The following is a 19,950-nucleotide window of genomic DNA, read 5'->3' on the forward strand; positions in this document are numbered from 1 at the left end:
GTTCATAATCAACAACAGTTCTTAAAAACTAATGGTGATTTCCATAATCTTTCTGAATTTAAGATGAACTAAGAGCACATTCTGACAAGATGTAAAAGCAATCATATAAATAAACCACAAATTTGGATCTGTGCACATCTTATTATCAGAATCCACAGAAATTCAACAATAAAAAAAATATTACATAATTGGCTGATGGACCAATGTTATTAAAGAAATACTTCTGGCCCTAAACTAAATTTCATACATTTCCTCATTACTGCCTCTGAATTACAAAAAGAATCTGAATTAGCAATATGTGTTCTTAGTGGTTCTCAGTGTTTTCAGTTTTTAACCGATTTCTTTTTTGTTGTTGTTCTCATATTATTATTGCAGTTAAAATCTTTCTTGAATATATACAAAAAGGCCTCTTTAGAAGGTATAAGACATTTAAATGCCTTATTCTTAGAGACTTTGGACTTTGTTACTGGCAAAATACTTAGCTCCCTAAGGACTCCAGAACTGCAGAGATTTTCTCAACATCTCAGGAGTAAGCAGTTCCATCTTTCATTTTTATCATGACATTTCACCCTTACTGAAATACAGTGTGAATCATTTTAATCCCTAACTTCTTTTCTTCCAAGGCATGGTGGGGTGGAGGGAGGAGAGAGAGAACAAATGAGGTCCTAGCCATGGCATAACTTCTGAACATTTGTCCTCACTAGTTACACGACATAATCATGTTTCTTTTTTAAATAAAGGGAATAATGGAGTTAGCATTTATTGTTTTTTAGATCAGTTTTCAAGGCACTCTTACCTAGATTTACTTCCTGCAGAGCTAAATCTCTGCAGGGATTCTGTGAGTAAAATTATCACTGACACAAGGAATGAAAAACACTAACAACTTTGCGATGGCTACAGTAACACATTTCTAAAGGGAAGCAAATTGCCAGTGTTTACTGTCGAATGCAGAGGAAGGATAAACTGTCACTAGTACACAATGCCAGGAGGAGGACTTGGGCCATTTTAAACATCTAGAACATCTGACAGCCCTCAACATAGCCATTTCTGCAGGGTATGCTGTGCCACTCCTTTTGTGGCACATATTCTAGAACTCAGACTTACAAAAGAACGTATCCACAGTTTCAGGTTGCCAAGCACCCAGGCAGGGAGACTGCTGTTTCTGACATACTACGTTAATTTCTGAAGAACAAAAGGTTCAAACGTGACTACTCCAAGAATAGCAACTGCTAGGCAGCACAAAGATTGAGTAACTGCTTAGGGCAAAATGGTCTGCCAGGAAGAGGCAGAACCTTTCTCACAGAGCTATTAAATAACTTTGCACCCAGTACTATACAAAAATTAAACGGAAATTGTGGAGATATGCACAAAGAAGGCAAGCGGTGAAGAATGGGGAATAAAACAAGTGATGGGAAGAGAAAGTCTATTCTGAATCACAACTATGCTGTTCATCTGGGCTCCGTGCACTTTGGGTTGATTTGCACACTCTTTTTAGAAAGAGTTGGGGGTTGGGGATCCAAAGAGGATGAAAGAGTTATTTATGAACAGACGGGACACCAGGATGGGGTGGTAAGAAAGCTATGGAGGAGTGTCTGGACTTGTGGATAAAGGAAGAAGCAGACATATGGGGAAATCTATATAGAAGAAACAGAGAGAGTGAAGAAGAGGCTAAAACAGGCAGATGGCCGGCCTGTAAAGGAAGAGCATTATGCGGGGGCTCTAGAGAAAGGGAGCTGGCCCTGGGGGGTGGGGGGGCGGGGAGCTAAGGGAAAAAGAGGGACAGGAGGTGATTGCTTGGAGAGTTTTTTAAAAGTTGTAGAAATTAGATATGGATGCAAATATTTTTTAAATATCCTTAAGAGCCAAGAGGGAACTAAAATGGAAGTGATATCCACTTTACAAACAATACGTGAAGATCAGCGTTCCAAATGAACGGCAAATATTTCTGACGGGAAATGTGAAGAAATTATAGCTAATAAAAGCTGAAGATGCAGGGAAGGGCCTTCTAGAAACGAACATTCAATGAAACTACCACGAAACTGCAAATGATACTCCTGGGTCAACTTTTTTTACTGCATTTCTGAGGCACAGGAGGTATTTTCTGGTCTACCAGAGCGTCTTCAATGTAAGTCTCCTATTAACAGTCATCCTGCTGAATAATAAATATATGCTTCCAGTCCTGAGGGCAGGACTGTCTTATTCGTCTTTTCATTCCCAGGATGTAGCACTGTGGTTAGCAGCAAGAAAGGATTTCAGTAAGTAGACAATGGAAGTAGGAGAACAATTAGAAGTTGCTTTGTGAGTCCCCACAAAAGCAGCAACTAGAATGAAGCTTTTCCATGTCGCAGTTTTGATATCTACAGTCAGGAATATTGATCCACATACACATGTATAGTGTATAATGCATGAACATATTAGGATCATTTTTCTACTAATATGACCACTACTACTATGTGAGCAGTGATATATCTGAGCTAATATTTATCAACTTGTAATTAAAAATCAACAAATTAATCCTTGGTGTCAATGCTCTCCTGCCTATCATGTGAATGACTCTGGTCCTCACTGGATGGCTAGGGACACAGGACAACCTAGAAAAATTACAAATCGTGTTTGGGTGTGCTCCACTTTCCAAGATTTATTAGAGAGTTCATTAGTGTTTGAGAATTTAAAAAAAAAAAGAAAACATTTTGAGACAATTAATACAAACACAATTGGCTTAGTCTGATACATTAGCCATGGCTGATTGGTACTTTATTCAAACAGAAAACATAATATGACATACCTGTTCAGAAGAGAAATTTTAATTTCTACTCCCTGCTTAAACAAAAAAAACAACTATCAATAATATAAAACTTGCTTAAAACAAAAGTCTACCAAATTTTTATTTCATTAAATAGTTTCCTCCCAATAAGTGACTTCAAAGCTGGATTTAACTCCATTAATAAAGTCAAACAAATGAGAAAATAATTAGGAGTAAGCCCAAGGAGGTGGGTCATGTTTTGCTACATAGAATTTACACACCTTAGGCCCACATTATTATTTTCAAAGAGGAATTGCCCAGCTTGTACATCGTGAAGCGAGTCTTCGATAAACAGTTGTCAATTCTAATGATGTGGTTAAAGATGGGTTGAGGAGTTAATAATCATCACCACCACATTCTCATCAACAACCCACCATGGCTAGACTTCAGATCCAGAACCTCAGGTGCCATCTGCTAATCACACCAGCTTCTAAGGGGCTGTTGAGGAGGGGCCTTAGTTGCTCTTTCAAACCAATCTCTTCTAAATTAAAGGGAGGACACAAGGGAGATGATATCTTTTGGCGGACTGATGGCCAAGGACGGCTGAAAAACAAAGGAAGATTGAACACCCCTATGTGATGACCTCTGATTCATACTGCTGGACTGGAGCATATGAAGATTTGTCCAATGTTCTCAATAGTTTAATGTATTTAGAACATAAACAATGGAGCTATCCAAGCTCAGCTATGTCACCCACACTCCAAATTTGCAGAAGACGCAATGCCTGTTTCAAGTGGATGGTTCCATTAAAGGCCCTTCTAATCAATCCCAAGGTCCCATGATTCCATTTATAAATTCTGAGTTCTACTTGGAAAAGGGAACCACTGTCCCCTTAGTCCTTGAAAGGGTCCTTAGAAATGGCATGGCCATTTTTTTTTTTATTATCTAGTGGCAAGAGCGCCAAATTCTAATTTAGTTTCCATCTACAATAACCAGCGAGCATGACTCTAACTTAACTATCTGTAAAATGGATGTACAGTAACTGCCTTCTAACATATGGAAAAACTATGGGAAACCAAAAACACCATATTTTTATGTAAGTATTGGCATTTGCATCCCTCTATGTTCCTTCCCATCCCATCCTCTTTTCTGTAAAGTGGCACAACTAAACAAAATGTGATGAAACACAAACACCAGCAGGATGACGTGTCTATCTTTAATATACTTCTTTTTCAAAAATAAAACAAGAAACACCCCCTGATTAAAGTCTCCCCATCAACCTCAAAAAAAGCTTCATACTAAAGCAGCCTCCCAGGAAGCATACTGCTGCAGGGCATGCGACCCTCCATCATTATTAAACACAGGCACAGGTAAAGCACTCTGGCTTCTATCAAAGGGCACATCAAAGAGCAAATATGTACCCTCACATGTTCAGAATTGCTATAAAACCTGAAAATGCAAGATCAATGCAGCAGACCAAGGGGACACATAAAGCCCAAAGGAAAGCAGCGAGGGCAGGGGTCTACCCGGTTAATGCTCTCCTGAGAAGGTGCATTCCCTGGGGTACACAGCTGGACCCCATCAGAGCCCCTCCAGCAGCTCTCAAGATCACTTAGCAGCCTCAGCCCAAGAAAGCTATGAGTCTAAGCTGGAAATTCATGAGAAAGTATCTTCAAAGGTAAGTTCCTAGACCTTCTCCAACCCCTATTGACTTTTTCACAAGGTAATATAGTTTGCAAACTACGTAACTGAATTTCTGTGTAACAATGCCTAGGCGCCTTCTAACAAACGAGAACAGGGAAAGCATATTTTTTAAATGATGACTATTAATAAAAAATTCCTTCAGTACTGATAATTTCCTGATTTCCCAAATGAAATATAAGCCTACTCTTTTCACCACCAAATTTCTATCTTCTTTCTCAAAGTTCCTTCACTTCTCAGTGTCTCATCTCTCCTTCTTCATTGCTTTGTTCTTGCTTTTAACAAAGGATTTGCCAGCCACCAAAACTCTGTGCCAGGCATTGAGGATGCAATAATGCACAAGACTCAACCATTATGGAACTTAGATGGTGGGACACAAAGAAGAGAACAGAGACACACAATAAAGGAATTCACATTGGGTTAGTAGAGAAGGGCCATGAAAAAAAATACTTAGCAAGTGAGTGCATTTTACTGGGGAAAGGGCACATAACGGAGGAAGTGGCAGCATATCTATGGAAGGGATGGAAGAATTGGGAAGGCACTCTAGGTCTCTCCACCTCTGGTCAGTTGCTCCCCACCTTACCAAAAGAGAAAGCTTAGGTTTCTGATCACTAGAATGTCCATCCAGACTTGCCAACTTATTTGATAAAGTAAGACACAGTAGAGCAGGAATTGGGACTAAAAAATTAGGAGTTGCCTTATTTTTTTCCTGCAACCCTACTGTTCTTTATATAAGCAAATCAGGACTCTTCTCAAATGAAATCTAAATTTCAGTTTAAAAAGCCTCTTTGCCAACCTGTGAAATCTATATTATCTATAACTGTATGGACATCATTACGTGAATCCCTCAAATTCATATTACTAAGTAAAAGAAGCCAATATGAAAAGGCCATATACCATATGATTCCAACTATATGACATTCTGGAAAAGGCAAAACTATGGAGTCAATAAAAAGATCAGTGGTTGCTGGAAGGTGAAGGGACATGCAGAGCACAGTAGAATTTCAGGGCCGTGAAAATACTCTGAATAATATTACAGTGATGACTATATATCATTATATATTTGTCCAAACCCATAGAATGTACACCACCAAGAGTAAGGCCTAAGTTAAACTACCGCCTTTGAGTGATTATGACGTGTCAAGGAAGGCTCATCCTCAGTAACACATGTACCCCCGTGGTGAGTGATGCTGATAACGGGGGAGGCTGTGCATGTGTGGGGAAGGGGCATATGGGGAATCTCTGCACTTTCCTCTCAATTTTGTTGCATACCTAAAAAAATTAAAGTCTTAAAAAATGATGTTCCTTTATATTCCACTATGTTCCTGCGAGCAGGTAAACGTAACGACCCTGTGTGAATGAGTGGAAAAGCCAACAGTGAGTGCCTACTGCATGCTGCCAGTCTAATGTATCTCATCCACTCTCACAACAAAAGTGCACAAGGAATTCTTGTCACCATCAAACAGATTGGAAAACTGAGGTTCTGGTTCCTTTCCTCCTGCTCTTTCACCACCCCTCATAAAGGGATTTCACCAAACCTAATACATTCTGGCTAAGCAACGGGTCATTACCTGCACTGAGACTGCCAGTGACACTACACTTCATGAGAAGCTGTGTTCCTTATAATCCACTAGGAAGAGTCTCAATAATTGAGCGCTACTGCTGTTTTTCAAGGTCAGTGTGATCTCTACTGGAGTTAATCATGAGTTAGCAAACTCTTACTGTAGTGTCTACTGCTTGAAGACGAGTTTCTGCCATAAATCGCCACGGTGAGAAAACCTTAGCCATCTATGATGAATCCAAATTCTCCAATAAAATGTGAAAAAACAAGTGTAGAGACCATTTCTCTTTTCGTTAAATATAAGCAACAGAAAAGGGAAGGAAAACATACAAACACAAATTTTCAAAACTGCCCTATTAAAAACAATAGTAGTGCACATTTTTTCTGATTGTAATAAGGAGAAAATTATAAACTATCAAACCTTGAAAGCTAGTTTTCTCATTCTTTTCATTGTCTGTGAACCCTACTAGATCAACTGAGAAAAGTGGCAATATTTTTTTCTTGCAGGCAAATTCTAAAACACCAAAATCATCTCATTTTTGCCAAAGGAACACACTATTTGAAGCAGAAATAAAATGTAGAATAGAAAATAGATTAAAAACACTAAGTTCTGTGTTTTTTAACACATGGGTAGAGAGTTAAATTATTAGTTGAAGGCATTCTACGAGTTTCACCTTTAAAAATCAGAGGGAAAACAGCTATAAAACAACATACACCTGGTCTTGATAGTAGAATCTACAGCAACTTCAAGAAAGCAATATTTTACATCTGGAAATGGCCCAATAACAAATGAGAACAACCCAGTAGATCCGTAAAAGGATCTTAGTAAAGCTTTTAGTTTTTAAAAAAATGTGTTTCCACTTTCTCAATCTAAGATACATTATACATAAAACCGTACTTCATACTTTTTATCAGACTAATCTGGTCTCAGTGTAAAATACTAAAGTCACATTTTTTTTCATTATGCATGTTTCAAGTAGTCCCTAGACTTTAAAATTATAAAGACTTCAATAGCATATACATAGAAGTAATATCAATAGTAATATTTTGTTGTTTCTCATATCATGACCTTCAAGGGTCTCAGGGAACATTTAAACTATTAATAAGTCAATTTTTTTTCTACTGTGAAGCACAGGAAAAAATATTATTCTTGAAAGTTCTAGAAATTCAATTCCTCCAGTATTCAAAAATGTGTTCATATATAACAATGTTAAGAGTTGGGAGGGCGAGTAACAGTAGGCTCTTAAAACCTCTTTTCAGCTTCAGGCCAAAAAAACCATAGCTCTATAATAACAAATCCACAAAAGAACAGAATTACAGTGAATATAATTACAATAACCTAGTGTCACCCTAAACATAAAGACTTTCAAAAACTAGAAGTATAATTTCATTCAGCACAAAGAATTATTCAGAAATAAGTATCAGGAAATATAAAATTTATAGTGATTAGATTGCTCCCCACCATATAAGACATTATGAGAGAATGTTACATTCAAGTCATATTATTGCAATTACCACAAGACAGATTTCCAAAGACTGAGGATATAAATAATAAATATTTAAAAATTTCTGGGGAGTTTACATTTTGAGTTTCATCGTTAGCACGACTAAATAAATCAGGACAAAGCGCACTCTTCCTTTGTGCCTCCCACCAGTTTCTAACTTGAAAGCCTTTAAGAAAAAGCAAAGTACTACAGTATCAATTTTTGCAAAAACCGAAAAACAAGCATGCTAGCGTTCTGGCCACACCACCTTCCCTTCTCAACTGTTTACTTCTCCTTTTGCCTAACATTATGACTTACGCGCTGTTAATAATAGGAGATTCTCATTCCCATAAAATAGTAAAAAGTGTGTGTATGTGCGTGGATAAAATGGAGGTTCCTGTGGCCAGGATTCTCCCCTGGCCCTGGTTGGACAAGCTCACTACACACATGTGGGCAGTTCGTTGCTATTGGTTCTATATAAAGAGCTCTGCCCAGTGCTCTGGGCGACACAGTGGCATGGCTGCAAGGCTGCAGGAGAGCAGAGCAGAGGCTGGAGTGGTGGCAGTGCTGAGGACAGAGGCCCAGAGGACGGCTGTGTGGACAGAGAGACCCAGAAGCAGAGAACGGCTTGCTGTGTGCAGTCTCGCTCTGAGTGTATGGGATTTTAGTGGTTGACCTGCCACCGTGGAAATAAAGTTGGGTATAACCCTTTCACCCCAGAACATTCTACTGTCATTTCTTTGGTCACACTGAATCTATAGTGAACTCACCTGGGGTTGAAACCCACTGGCAAGACAGTGTGTATGTATGTATGGGTGTGTTGAGGAGTGGGTCTTTATGTTAACTGTTGTGGCCAAGGATCCTAAGAAGTTTTTAAAGTTTTCATGACTTTGGAGCTGTTCTTGGAGGAGCTAGTGGACATTCAGTCACTTGCAGGACAGGTCACTGAGGCCTGGGCCCCTCCTAGTAAGTGGCCCCACCTCACATCCCATGCTGCAGTGGGACCTATGCAGCCAGTAGCCGTGAACAGACTTCAAGAGAACCCACTGCTCTGATGTACACAGAGAATTACCTAGGTAGTGGTTATCCTGATGGTGGGCTAGTCTGGATTTAGACTGCATACATATGTCTTTAGTTCAAATCAAGAGAAAAAGGGCAAAGGTGTTAGGAGTGTTGGGAGTCACTTGCTCATCTGATTTGCGTTACTGGTAAATGAGTGTGTTTTCATTTGCCTCTGCTTTGCCTCACAGATGCCTACAATAAAATCAATGTGAAATGCATTCCTGAGGATTTTTCAGCCCAGTCACAATAATAATGCAGTGCTCAAAGTATAATCCGCTAGTCCTCACCAAAAAGACAACCTAAATAATAAAAGTCTTGATAATACACCTAGACCCTCTCACTGGGTAGGAATATTTTTTCCTATCCCATATGGCCAGGATCCTTTCAAACACTTCTTTTTAAATAGATAGATATTTATCTTTATTATTTGGATAGGTTAAAATATGTCCTAACAAAGAAGTCTGAATATAACACCAACCACAGTTGGTGCCTAAGCCAGGAGACTATGTAGTAGGAAAGTTTTAAAAGCATTTTCTTTGGTCTCTAGAAGGGATTCCCAGATTAGGGTGACAAAATTGTCCAGGTTTCCCCAGGACTTTCAGTGTTGGTCATCCTACCAATATACCAGTGCCTTCCCCAGAATGGTAAATTCAAAATGAAGCGATAAAATAATTATAGCAATGTTAAGCACATCTTATGCAGTTTATCCTTCAAGAAACATCAGATATAAAGATGGACAACAAACTTATTTTCAGCATCTTCTCTAGATGGCTATATCTCTAAGAAGATAATAGGAAGATTTTGTAGATTAAATAAAAGAATGAAGGCTCAATACTTCTGACAGAAACCCGCCAGGTACAGAATCCTATTTTATACTACATTCAGAAGAAGAAAGCAAGTATTCACATAATAATTGAATTTAGAAATGACAAAGGGCTTCTAATTTCTGCAATAGGGTGGTTACGCATTCCTGCTCAAAAAATAATTTAAATTCTGGATAAAATATAATAGTGAGAAAAAAGTTAAAGTTCATACTCAAACTCAAAAAGAAATGAAATTACCAGAGGGAATTCACAACCAGAGTGGAAAAAAACGTAACTGGAAACAATAGCGGGTCTGTGGGCCCTGAAGGAGTTTTAATGCCCACAGAGGGACAGGTCCTATGACTCCTGCACGGCATTCCAAAGGCAAGAATCTGAAATGACTGACTCCAAATCACTGATTCAGGAAAGTGGTAAGGAAACATACTTCTGACAAGGGCTCTGATGGGCAAAGAGTTGCCTATGAGTAATCAAACCTCTAAACATTTTCCATACATATTGCAGAATCTAAATTTATACTATTTGCATAGTATGGGAACCCCTAGACATAAAACTAACGTAAAAACTGATCCCAGACCGGTGAAACTCCTGGGAAAATGCAAGCAGCTGATATAAAACCACTTTGAGAGAACTCACTCATAACCCAAAGCACATGGAACTTCCACAGAAAATGAACACCCCAGATGAAGATGAGCTCACAATCAAAGATTAGAAACATATGCAAAGCAATCCACTGCAGAAGAGTCAGCAGACACCCAAGAGAAGATTAGCACCCCAAGATCTTGACAAAAGGAATAATTTGAAAGAGACTAAAAAGACAAAAGTATTTAAAATGTTAATAGAGACAAAAGAAGGAAAAGAAATCACAATGAAAGGACAAGTCTGAAATGGAACCAAATAGAACATCAGCAAATTAAAAATACAGCCATTGAAATTAGGAAAACAGAACATGGGTTAAACAGCAGACTAGACACAATGAAAGCTAACTTAACTGAAAGAACAGAAGAAATTAATACAAAAATCATTCATTCATTCAACAGATACTTCTATTGTACATCCATTCCAAGTGAGTCACTCTTGTAAGCATGTGGTATATATTATTGAAGAAAACAAAGACTTTGATGCTAATAGAGCTTATATTCTAGTGTATAAAACAGAGACATAAAAAAGAAAGAAACAGATGATAGATATGAAGGGACACAATACAGATGAAAAACTTCAGAAACCTACTAGGAACTCCTCTAATAAGCTACATACATAAGTAAACAAATATGTCCTTATTACACAAGAATTAAGACTGAGACATACAAACGTAACACAATTGAAAAGCAAAGCATACAAATTTCTTCATATGTCTACTTTATCAATAAACCAGTGTTTTTGATTTTTCAAGATTTATTCTATGTCCACAGGACTTGATTCATCCTTTCCATTTCAAAACTTCAATTACTGACTATTCCTTTGAACAATTCTATCCCATATTCATTTTGTCCAAATTATTTTATTAAAGAGAAAAATATGACAGCAAAACAGAGACTGTATTTTAAGAATTGAGACCATTACTGAGGTCACTGAGTGTGTGAGAAATGTACCTTTTTCAGATAATACACTCCATGATATACTATTTGAAGACCACTGAATTTGAAAATGCTACTATGTGAATAATAATGGCAATGCAAGGATTCCTACTGCCTTCTGCAACCATAAAGAGATTCATTCCTGCTAAATACTTTTTTTATTTCATTATGCACATTATTATCTTTAACATCATTTAACTTTATATGCCATTTTACATTGCAAATTAAATTTTCAATGTAGTAATCACAATTTTAGAGAATTTTTTTACACTATTCATATGTTATCCTAGTTGGGCTGAATTGATCAAAATCACTACAAACTAGGAAAGCATTACCATTTTGATGTGTTAACCACAAAATGTTTAAAAGCACAGTATCTATATGTATATTTTATAGGATTAGAATTTCTTCATCTGTATCTGAACTGAATATTCTCAGCAATATTAAAGTCTCTTTTCTTAATAAAAATAATTTTAATGCTACCGCATTAGATTTTGGTCCATTGTAAATCTGCTCTTTAAATGCTTATGCATACATATTCTAAGCATATTTCTTAGAAACCAATCAGCTATAAAAGTAAACTTTTCAGAGTAAGCATATATAATTTACAATAAAAATTTAGTTATAAAGGATCAAGAAAGATGAACTTACCTACCTGAAACCCTGTTACAAAACTAATAGTATTCTCACTTACTAAATAATGCAGTTATGAAGTAATTCATCTGCTCTTTAGATCAAGATGGACCATAATACATCCATCCCTGACTATAGAGCCACACTCATCCCTTCTGTACTTATCTCCTTAGCTAATTCAACATGTCAAAGGAAGAGAGAGTATGACATTACTTTGCATAGTTAGAAAAACCATTAGATAATAATGCTCATCTTTCCACCTACGCTTAACTAAGAAAGACTAAGACCACCATTAATCTAGTTTTATATTTATTACCACAGCACCACCACCATCACCACCAACAACAAAGATACTGAATGTAACTGAATGAATGTGTTGACAGAAGATTCTGTAAGATTTTATATCTGAACATGAGGGAAAGTTAGATAAGCCTGGCATTTGTACATAAATGTGAATGTATGAAAATTAGGTTTAAAAACATGAACAGAGAACTGTATGATTTTATATTATTCTTCAGTTCAAAAGACATTTAAAAGAAATACCAAAAATCTGTGAAAATGGTAGTAAAGAGTTTGTTTCTTTGCATTTCCCTGAGTAGTTTCCAAAAATGCCATCAATGGAATGCTGAAAATGAACAGAGTCAAATATCCACCTGGAATCTTAAAAGTGAATGTAATTGACTATAATTCAAAACACACACCTTCTTTATAGTAGCAGGCAGATGCACTAACAGAATCTTGTATTTTATATATTTGGAATTTTTTGTACTTGCACCTTATTTGCAGATTTAAAGGGAAAAAGTCTGCAAACCAGCATTCAAAATATATTGTAAAAGAGATACAAATAAGTGGGGTAACCACCAGAGAAGCTGTGTTTCATATTTCCTGCACAATAAAAAATATTTACAAAATACTTTACCAGTAATAACATTCTTTTATAGAGACAATGCAATGCAAAAATAAAAGGATATTTGCCTATTTACTTTCCAATCATTTACATTTTGACCCTCCTACAATGATCAAGACACACACATACACACACACACACACACACACACACACACACACACACACACAAGCAAGCACACACACAAGCAATTTGTCACAACAGCATTGCTATCATGTCCACATTAAGTAAATTTGTATACATTTATGAAGGCAAATCCAATGAAAAGTTAAGATACTTTTATCAACTCTATCACCATTTTAATCCATCAAAGACATTTAGAAAAACTCAAAAGACATAATTTTGAATTTACAGACACAATTGAAGACTCAGTTATTAAACATAACCCAAAACTCAAGTTATGGTCAACTGGGAATGCATCATTTGTCAGTTGGAGATACTGAAAATCTTCCAAGCATTCTTCATTTGTTGGGTGCTAAGCATTGAGCAAAGAGGTCTACACATATTTTCTCTTTTCATGCTCACAATGACCCAATTGCTCCCATTTTACAGAGGCTCAAACTCTCTTGGACACCCATTCTCTATGAAAGCCATGAAATTAGTATCCTAAACAATGGAGACAATGTAATAAAGGGAGACATCCTAGACTTTCTAAACCAGATCCTATAGGTTTGCACACTGGATCCTACTCAGCAGGTGCCTTGAAATAAGTTACTTAAATTCTCTGAGCCTCATTTTTCTCAGATATAAAATGGGGATAATGTTATATCTACAAGGTCATGGAGGATTAAATGAGATTAAATGAGTAATGGATCACCTTGGTTAATGCCTAGTCCATGGCAAGTGCTCAAAGAAGATTAGGTTTCCCTTATCTTTTCCAACAAAAACTACCTTTGACAATATACCATGAAAGTAAAATGCTCTTTTTCCATTAGAAAGCAGCAGAAATCAGCCATAGTCTGAATTCATCAAACTTGTCAAGCTGTTCAACGTCCATTATTCTTTTTTATTATATTTAACGCACTTAAAATAATCTCCCAGTGATTTATTCTCCTTTTAACTAGATGCAGTAATTAGAATATCTTTTATGATACGGCAGAGTTTTCATTTCAGTCAAGGTGTGACTGTTTTAGAAAGCCACCGTTCACTGAAGAATATTACAACCCAGAAACTAACTGCTTTTATTCTCACTTTGAATAGAAGCACAAACACAAAATGAAGAGGATACATAGTGTATTTCTATTACTGAAAGATGAAAATGCTCAAGCAGGCAGGAGCCAGTAATTCCCAAAATACCTTTCATGAACTGAAACACAGATATGTATGTTGCCATGGCATTTGACAAAATTAATACATTTGAAATTTGGATTATGCATGAAAAAAAGTAGGGTAAGGGGGATTTTTACTTCCCATCATGTTGGCATATACGCATTTTTTAAAAATCAGCCCAATATATATTCCCCAGGAGAAAAAAATGAAGGACAGCAGAAAGTTCAGCCTATATTCAGGATCCAAAGAAAATGCAGAATTATGTATTACTACTGTCAAGCAGAGGCTTGTTTCACAATTCTATTGAATATGCTAAAGCACAGACCTGGCATTGTCATTAGCTAGCTGGGTTAACCCTGAATAAGTAACTTCTCTGGGACTCAGTTTCTTCAATTGTAGAATAGTAACTTCAACAATATTTTTGAAAGAAGCATTTAGTGTGTGCCACAACTGCCTGAAGTACTCTATGCATGTTTTCATCCTCATGTAAGCCTCACAATGTATCAGGGAACCGAGTATTATGATGATCATCCCATTTTCAAGAAAAGGAAAATGAACCACAGAAAGGTTAAATAACTCATTCTGGAGCCGGACTCCCCTGATCCAAAGGATTTTGCCTGTCTCACCAATGTGAGGCTTAGAGGGATCACTTCTAATATCCCTCACAAAAGTGAAATTCTAAGATCCTAGACTTTCTCTTTTGGGGACTTTTTTTTATTTGTATTCCTATAAATTATTTGTTCATCTCCCTGACCTCATTGTAACTTTCTTAGGATCAGAACCTAATTATACATTTTTATGCACACCTACCCCAAATGAGAACCAAATTCTGTATGTTTTAAGCACACATGATGCTTGATAAGTAAATTCCTCAAGGCAGTAGCTGAATCTTTATGAGACAAAAATCACCTGTTGCCCTGGGGTCCAGAATGTAATACTTTAGAGAAACCAACATACAAACTTATTAGTCAATTCAAAAGACTGGAATAAGCAATCAAAAGATCATGAGATCTATGCTCAGAGTGGTGATAGAGGTTTTTTGATAACATTTAAATGGAAGCATATTTCTGAAGAACTTACAGTAGGCAGAATAAATCATGCACAGGCATGTGTTATATCAGAGGTAGCAGAGCCATGATTACCAGCAGGGCACTCGAGAACCAAACTGTTCCTGTTCAAATCTGAACTCTACTAATTAAAAAGCCCAGGACCTTGGATAAGTGCCATAACCTATGTGTGCCTCAGTTTACTCATCTGCAAAATGGATAACAGCTGCTACCTCACAAAACAGTTGTCAAGAGTACAAAAATTCCTACATAGAATGTGCCTGGAACTGTGCTTGGCACAAAGTAGCACCATTATTAACATTATGTCTATGTACATATACATACAATTCTGCACATTAGTACATATACACATTTTTTTGATCATTCATAACCAGTTTTGTTTCTAGTCAAACAACAGGTACCAAGGAAATGAATCTTTGCTCTTAAATTCAGGGCTGAATTGTCCCATTCACTCTTCGATTCAGTGAAAAATAATTAAATAACTTCTCTGGGCCAAAGAACATACCAAGAACAAGGAATACAGCAATGACTAAGGGAAGCATGGACCCTGCCCCCAAGGAACACAGACTATAGCAAGCAAGACTGACTTGAAAAATAATTTCACCCATGGGTTATTTTTTTATAACTTAAAAATTGTTCCATTCAGGTCTGCACATTGCTTATTATCAATTTCTGTTGGTCTTTTGAATCTAACACAACCTCCTATATACAAAGGCATCCAACATTTTAAAAGGCAGATGTCAAAACAAGAATAACTATGAATTTATTATCTAACAGTAAAAAAGAGTCATGATAAGCAGTTTCAACAGGCAATACTATTTTTACTCTATTTGCAAAATCAATGATAAATCATTTACTAAAATATCTTCCTTGTAAGCATTAATAATAATAATGAGAGTTGAGTAGGAAACGGGGCAACCAAATAAGTCTGCGGGGGATTATAAGTCCATTTGTCTGTCAAAAACAGGAGGGGGCCTGGAAAAGGTATAAGGGAGGACAAAGCCTAACTTTTGAGAATCTACAAATAAGTTCCCGCAAATTAGCCCAGATGCACAGCATGTTGCTATGATCAACTATCAGCAACGAAAAGTAGGTGAGAAAAATAATAAATTTTCAGCTTTGAAGGCTGTAATAATATCACCATTATAATTCATCCCAATATATCAACATAGGCTTTACATTAACAGCCTTACTTTCAAAAATAGACATAGCACCGCCGTAACATTTCATACTTTCAGTGTTTGGAAAGAATGTCAGGGAAAGCTCCAAGCACGTGTTTCCATCAATCAGAGTAAGTGAAGAGGGGGCAAAGCAAGAAAAAGAAAGAATCAGAGAAAGGAAAGCACAGATCCTGCATTGTGTGGGCTGAGAGAGGATCGTGTTCCAGCTCCTGAGGAGAAACATTCTCCCAAGTCCCATGCCGATTCCTGACGGACGGATTCCCAACAGCTGTTGAGTCACCAGTACTTTAAAACAGACAGAGCTTTACTACAAATCCACTTTTACAGTTTTTAAACTTCAAACACCTTCTTAGCTGAAGCAAGGCAGACTACTGCCATCTAAAAATGCACTTCAATTTAATTGCACTTTTCCTATGCAATGTTATCAGTGTTGTCTCTTTTAAATATGATGGTATAAAATAATATTCTGTAACAAGAATCCTAAAAGGTTATGGCTGGATGCATTTCAAAATCGTATTATAAATTATTCTATGAATACAATTTCTGTCAAGCCGACACCCGTGCTTATATTTACAATAAAACATACTGATGGGTTAGACAGAACTGGTTATTAGTTGCTTTATAAAACTTACTAAAATTTCTAGTTGTCTTGACATCTTACAGATCTAGTTGATATATTCTATATAGCTAGCCATCTTCAACTACCAATGGTATCTATTTGTACACACTGTGTGAAGAATTTAAGGATTAGAAGACACCCTAAGAGAACAAAAAAAAAAGGTGCAAATTTCCCTAGCAAAATCTTGTCTATACCTAAATTTTCTAAGACATTTAACATTGCCTAGGCCATCTTTCTGATACACTATTTAAGAGAGTTGTGAGAAAACTTTTGCCCAGGGAAATTCAACGCAGCCAAAGAGAGGCTGAAAAACAATGTCATAAAACTCTCGCTTAGTGACCTGGTGCTCCAGTCCCAGACCTCTTTGGAAAACAAACTGCCATTTGTGCAGTGATTTGGTGATGTATAAAAACAAGGATGAGGACATAAAATAACAACTCTGTTTTATCAATTTAGCCCAGAATTTAAATTCCCATTGAATGTCGCACCTCACATACTCTGCCATGCAACTGGGGAGCTGAATGGGGTTTTATGGCCTCACCAATCCCACCCTCCCCATTGCAAGAACTCAGCGATCTTCTGTGTATTCAGATGGACCTCTTACTCTGCTCAGTTAACCTGAACAAGTCTGTGAGTGATGCGTAAAAATGGGAATATGTAAAACTTAGGGTAAGATTTGAATCCCAATTTTTTGAAATAGGAAATGTGTGAAATGATTTGCTATGCAGGGCACATTATACTTAGTTTATTTTAATGATTAATGTGTGGATTCATTGCTTCCATTTCTGAAAATCCTGAAAGGGAATCGCGGGCAGACACTCTCCAGGTGGTTACCCTCATTTAGGTGGTAATCTCCAAGCCCTGTTTAGCCAACTAAAATGATTTGTAAAACAATTAGATTCTGTACCCACACAGGGATCTTGACCAGCACTGGAGTCAGAATAATTTATTCTTTTTGGTTCCTGGTGGCATGGCTAGCATATGCTGAATAAATTTTGACCCTAAGTGCTTACACTGTCCTGATTCTGATTTCTCTTGCTAATCTTAAGAATACCTTTTTGACTCAATCTACAACTACTAAACCAATGATGAAACTACCTTCTGCAACTTGAAATAAATTATTAGCTTACTCCTGACCCAGATGATTCTTTTGGAAACCAAGAACTATAATCAGAGAATAATCAAGCTCAATAAATCATGCACTTTTCTAAGATGGCCAATAAAATCATTGTGGAAACAACTCCTGGTTTCCAGAAGTAACTACTTGTCATTGAGGGTCCACTTACGTCAGAACTGTTAATTTGAAGCACTCGCAAGGATCTCCAGGTTAGGTGTCTATAGAGTTTTCTAGAAATCTTACTCATCTTCTAATAGACACACATCAGGAGAATCATTCTTTCCTTATTTGTCTTTCTAAAAGTGCACAAAATGAAAAAAGTCAAATGCTACAAGAGGAAATCTATTTTAACATTTATTTTAATAGTTCCCTCTTACAAAGAAACACCCAACTTGGCTGCTATTTTCAAACTTAAATATTCAAAAACGTTTTTTTCTGGACTCCACAAAGACCCTGATTTTATATGTAGTATCACATGGGCCCCATTGCCATTCCAGCACTATTTATTCTGGTTTCTGACTCCTTATTTCACCTTCTACAATGTGTTCCCCCTTATTGATTAGAGGTCATACTTTACAAGCTAGTGAATTTAGTAGGTACGAATTATTTCAGTGACAGCATCTTCTCTGGTGAAATTATACAGGCCAGAAATCTGGTCTTGTGCATGTACAGTAAAGGGCCACATATACTGTGTTATATAAATAATGAAAATTAAATTACACGATTTTAGGGATACATTCCAAACAATCCATTCTACTGCCAACTACACTGGGCTCATGACCAGCTGCGGAGAAAAGAATGTCCCCCTTCTCTTAAATCTTTATGTATCCATTTTCATTGATTCCAATAAAAATGGATTGAATTGTGTAACCATTATGCCCAACTTTCTAAAATATCTGAATGAAAATCACTATGCTTACCCCTAAAACCCTCTTTGTTTAATGTTTAGTGCTGCATGTTTTTGAATGAAACATCTATTCTCTCCTCACTTCCATGAGATCGAAATGTCAATGCCAAAAATACATTCAAAAACCCTGAAATCATTTTCCACCTATGATGTGGCACATATGATCAATCACAGCCAATATTGTTAGGGTTTTTTTAATAGGTGGCACTGTCATCAGTGCTTTATGGGTTCACTTATTTGCTCTTCTCAATTCCATGAAATAGACACTATTATACTCTTGCCATTTTACAGATGAGCAAACTGAGACTCAGAGAGGTAGATTAACTTTTTCAAGGTCACACAACTGGTGAATGGCAGAGTCAGGCTTCTAACTCTGCAACAACCTCCCAACAACTCCTGTGTCTCCTCCATCCTGACTCAAGCATAGTCATAGTTCTCATGTTTCGTTACAAGAAACCTCCAGTGCCCCTTTGACTCTTCATTGCTCTTTACATCTGAGGTGTCTTTCACTGTCTCCCCTGCACACCGGTTAACGGGTTAACCTTGAACTTCACATTTTGCCAAGTTACTTTCCTCTACTTACTGAAGTTACACTTAAGAATATATCATCCTCCTCAAAAGCCTAGGGGGAAAATAAGATGAAGGAAATCAGATTTAAATGAAAAAGCACAGAGGGGAAAAAAATTCCGAAAACTTTTGGCTTAGACTTCTTCTGGTAAAATATGAAAACTCTATACTTTGTATGCTGAATTAAGTCATAGAGTGTTAGACTAAAGACCATCAAATGACATTCACCAATTTTAGTCAGCTCTCCAGAAGTTCATGATGACATAGAAATAACTGGAATTCAGAGGTAATTCTTTAACACAGGTTAGTTACTTCAACAATCATTTACTGAGGGCTTAGTATGTATAGACTTCTCTGCTTAGCTCTATTAAATATCTTATCCCATTTGATCTAGCACCCCTGTCTGTTTACACCTGTGTCTCCACCCGGGCTGTGTGAAAGCTCTGTGAGGACAGGAACTATTTCATGCCCACCTTTTCATTCCTCACAGAGAAACTAGCAGAGTGCCTTATACTAGTTTGCATTCAGAAATGATGGTTAAAATTAGACTAAATTGAATTTCTGTTATGCTGGATGTAGCTTTATGAATAAAATTAAGGTCACTAATACATTATAAATAATTTAGGTTTAATCCTGACATTTACAACGTGGGAAAGACTTTACACCTATCTTAGAAAATTAGCTACTAGACTTCTTTGTCAGCCCCAATACTAATTTATGTTAAAATAAATTAA

General features: G+C 36.8%; 1 protein-coding gene across 9 annotated transcripts in view; it reads right to left on the reverse strand.

The window, feature by feature from the left end:
* The window catches only part of TCF4 (transcription factor 4), a 333,674-nt gene that overhangs the window by 281,557 nt on the left and 32,167 nt on the right, over positions 1–19,950 (reverse strand). The gene's annotated exons all lie outside the window — the stretch shown is intronic.

The sequence above is a fragment of the Manis javanica genome, chromosome 9 (genome assembly GCF_040802235.1).
Source record: "Manis javanica isolate MJ-LG chromosome 9, MJ_LKY, whole genome shotgun sequence".
NCBI classification, from domain to species: domain Eukaryota; kingdom Metazoa; phylum Chordata; class Mammalia; order Pholidota; family Manidae; genus Manis; species Manis javanica.